Source organism: Nicotiana tomentosiformis, chromosome 7, assembly GCF_000390325.3.
Source record: "Nicotiana tomentosiformis chromosome 7, ASM39032v3, whole genome shotgun sequence".
NCBI lineage: Eukaryota > Viridiplantae > Streptophyta > Magnoliopsida > Solanales > Solanaceae > Nicotiana > Nicotiana tomentosiformis.
Genome location: NC_090818.1, coordinates 14,741,237 through 14,744,646, shown reverse-complemented (window position 1 = coordinate 14,744,646; position 3,410 = coordinate 14,741,237). Strand labels below are relative to the sequence as shown.

Here is a 3,410-nt window from a genome sequence, read left to right as displayed (position 1 = left end):
AAAAAATGAAGATAAAACACATAACGTGAAACATAAGGACCACTAATATTTTACATTAGACGATCACTCAACTGGCCCTTAAATCGTCAGCACTAGTAGGACTACAATTTTTGAAGCTTTATAAATAGACTCATGTCTATGTGAACTTGTTAACTTAGAACAGAATTTCTTAAAACTTAATTTCTAATTTTCTACTACTGTTACCAGAAGAGCCAAGAACTCCGTTAAAAGACGAAGAAAAATGGATGGGAATGCTGGAGAAGTTAAACGGCGGTGTGACAATCATCATCCTACTGTTTGGGAGACCATTTTCTTGCCTATGCTCATCTCTCGGTAAATTTGTATTTAATTAAATACTATTCCGTCTGTACTATTTTAATTTTATATGTCTTACGTTTCTTTTTAGTTCAAAAAAAAATCTTATTTTTTATACTTAGTAACTCTTCAACTTCGACTTTTCACTTGCCATATATAAAATTACAAGATTCAAAGGCAATTTAGTACATTACACACGTATTTAATTTAAAACCATAAGATTTAAAAGTCTTCCTTACTTTTTTAAATTAGGTGCCAAACTAAGACACATGAATTAAAACAAATGGAGTATCTCCTTTCTGCTCTGCATCTTCTTCGTCGTGTTTATAAATAATTTAGAGCGGAAAGAAAGTAAAATTTTATTTATCATTACTCTGCACAGGGAGCCAATGAATGGGAAGAGAAGGAACATGAAGTCCTAAAAGAAGAAGTGAGAAAAATGCTAGAGATGGCTACTTCTAAATCTTTGCAAAATCTTGACCTAATAAACGCAATCCAATGTCTTGGAGTAGCGTACCATTTTGAACATGAGATTTTGAAATCATTGGCCTACATTTGCAATTGTTATGAAGAATTGAATGGTGAAGCTGATGAAACTGACCTCCATCTTGTTGCTCTGCGGTTTCGATTACTTAGGCAACACGGTTATTATGTCTCGTCTGGTATGTAATTGTTACTCGAGTTTTTGTTGAAAAGAGTTTAAGTTTTAGACATTGACTGCATAAAATATGATGAATTGAAGCAGATGTTTTTAGGAAGTTTACTGATGACCAAGGAAATTACAACAAAGCATTGGTTAGCGACGTGCAAGGATTGTTGAGCTTATTTGAGGCAGCACAATTCAGAGTACACGGGGAAGAAATACCGGACGAAGCAGATAATTTCACCACCACTCATTTGAAGCTAATGTTGCCTACATCGAGAAATTCTCTCGCGATGCAGGTCACGAATGCACTAAAGTATCCAATCAACTATACTATAACGACGGTAGCGACGAGGAAATACATATCATTTTACCAAGAAGATAATTGTGATGAAACGTTACTAAATTTCGCAAAATTGGACTTCAACATATTGCAGAAAATGCATAAAAGGGAACTATGTGATATCACAAGGTAATTTGTAAGATAGACAATCACTAATTAAAATCACAACACTGAATTAATTAATTTATAAAAGAATACATCAATTTTCAGATCCAACTTTACATTTTTTAGGTGGTGGAAAGAATTGGACTTCGCAAAAGCATTACCTTTTGCAAGAGACAGAATAATCGAGTTGTACTTCTGGAGTTTGGGTGTGTACAGCTTTGAGCCCCAGTATAGGGTTGCCAGAAACATAAGTACCAAAATCTTATGCTTCGTTTCTGTTACTGACGATATCTATGACACCTATGGAAAACTAGATGAACTTACTCTCCTCACGAATGCAATAGAAAGGTAGTACAATTTTTTTTTTTGTAACATGATTTATATCTTAATTACTGCTTTAGTTTTGCTATGTAATAACTTGTACAGTAACTAAGAATCTTACTAATAACCTCACCTATATCTGACGTTAACGTAGGTGGAATACCGAGGCTGCAGAACAGTTACCGTCATATATGAAGTTTTTTTACCGTGCACTTCTAGATATTTACGATCAAGTGGAGAAAGAATTGGCAGGTGATAACAAGTCATTTCGAGTCAACTATTCTATAGCTGCGGTAATTAAGCGGGGATCAGTTACTTAGCTAATCAGTAAATTAAACTTTTTAAGGATAATTCATGAGTTTTTACTCTTGTACCTTTCAGATGAAAAAGTTGATAAATGCATATTTTCAAGAGGCCGAATGGTATCATGGGAATAAAATCCCAACAATGGAACAGTATGTGAAGAATGGAATTCGATCTAGCACTATCCCATGTCTTGCGACTCTCTCTTGGTTATGCATGGGAAATGAAGCAACGAAGGAGGCATACGATTGGATTGCAAGTGAACCTCCACTTCTCGTTGCTTCCTCTATAATTGGTAGATTATCGAATGATATTGTTTCACATGAGGTATACTATTTAAGTATATTTTTTAATTCAAGCTTAAATATTGGAATAACAAGCATAGTAGGAAATAAGTTTTTTTAGTTCAACCCTAAATATAACAAATAAGTAGTATTTATGAGTTCAACCAAAAATTATTGTGCAAGCTTTCTCAAGGCCTTTGGATGCTTCACAGTCAGAGGCGGATCTTAAATTTTAATTCTATGGATTCAAGACTCAAGTTTTAACCATTGAATCATACATCACCTTGTTTGAGTTATGAGTTCACACTCTAATGGGTTTTGCACAAATAAATCTAGGTCTAGACTAAAATATATGGGTTCAATTGAACGCACACCTATAATACTAGATACTGCCCTTAAATCATATATAGTTCATACCACTTAGTTTACACAGCAATTTTGTCTCTTGTAATCTAATGGTGATTGTTGCTATTTATATGGATATGCAGAGAGAAGTAGAAAGAGGAGATGTATCAGGTGTAGAGTGTTACATGAACGAATATGGTGTCACAAAGGAAGAAGCATGCACAGAGATTAGGAAAATATTGGAGAGTAAATGGAAGGATTTGAATCGAGGATGCCTAGAACCTACCCATGTACCAAAAGTTTTGCTAATGCCAGTGCTCAACCTTGCTAGGATGTGTGAGTTCGCATATAAAGATGAAGATTCTTATACAGTTTCCCAAAATAACTTTAGAGACATCGTTTCTATGGTGCTAGTTGATCCCATTACTGTATGAAAACTTGGAAACGAAAAACATAAAGAAAATGATATATATATATATATATATATATATATATATATATATATATATATATATATATATATATATATATGTGTGTGTGTGTGTGTGTGTGTGTGTGTGTGTTTCAAAACACATTTATAAAAATAAGTTTAATAAAAGAAGTTCCTAATATATCTTTCTTGCTACGAGGACAAAAACAAGAGGAACTTCAAAGTGGGCAAAAAGATTTAGGTTGCTGCTTCCAGGGCAAATAGACAATGCTTATATTTGGATGAGCTAAATGTATTGGAATGAATATCATTTGGTTTCGT

The 3,410-nt window shown here is 33.7% G+C and overlaps 1 pseudogene; it reads left to right on the top strand.

Annotated features, from left to right (window-relative positions):
• The first annotated feature begins 207 nt into the window (after positions 1-207).
• Positions 208-3,125, top strand: LOC104096008 (sesquiterpene synthase 15-like; annotated as a pseudogene).
• The last annotated feature ends 285 nt before the right edge of the window (positions 3,126-3,410 follow it).